The sequence below is a fragment of the Nicotiana attenuata genome, chromosome 8 (assembly GCF_001879085.1).
Source record: "Nicotiana attenuata strain UT chromosome 8, NIATTr2, whole genome shotgun sequence".
Classification (NCBI taxonomy): Eukaryota; Viridiplantae; Streptophyta; class Magnoliopsida; order Solanales; family Solanaceae; genus Nicotiana; species Nicotiana attenuata.
In genome coordinates this window covers 16,124,424-16,125,046 of record NC_031996.1, presented here as the reverse complement: position 1 = coordinate 16,125,046, position 623 = coordinate 16,124,424, and positions in this window count along the sequence as shown.

The following is a 623-nucleotide window of genomic DNA, read 5'->3' as shown; positions in this document are numbered from 1 at the left end:
CTAAGTAGTATATATATATATATATATATATATATATATATATATATCTTTACTGTTCTGATTTTCGAAGTGACTAAGGAGACTAAAACCTTCGTGGTTTCTACTCCTAACCAGTTTGAAGAATAATCTCTTCGCTGTGTTGTTTTGGGTTGAAGGATTAAATACTTCACCATGTACTGAATCTGTTTGTGCCATATTGACAGAATGACTAACGGAGAGGAACAAATTGAACCTGCTGTGACTGTTATTGCTAACAAAGTTTCGGGGATGCCAGGTCCTAGCCGTCCTACTGCACCTGCAACGGCGATGCCACCAGCAGAAAAGCCGAGGAAATTTTCTGGTGTTGAATTTAAGAGATGGCACCAAAAGATGTTCTTTTATCTAACCACTCTAAGTCTGCAAAGGTTCATTCAAGAGGATGTTCCGGTCGTGCCTGAAGGAACCCCTAACAACGAGCGGTTCCTTGTTACTGAGGTCTTAGGAAGCACTCTGTATTTTCTATGACTAAAAATTACTATTTTAAGGTGGGCTAGGAAGATGGCTTGTACTAACGTTTATAGCGTCATAGAAAACATACAAGAGTAATTATGGAATGCTCTTAGAAAAGTAAGTACAAGACTAGA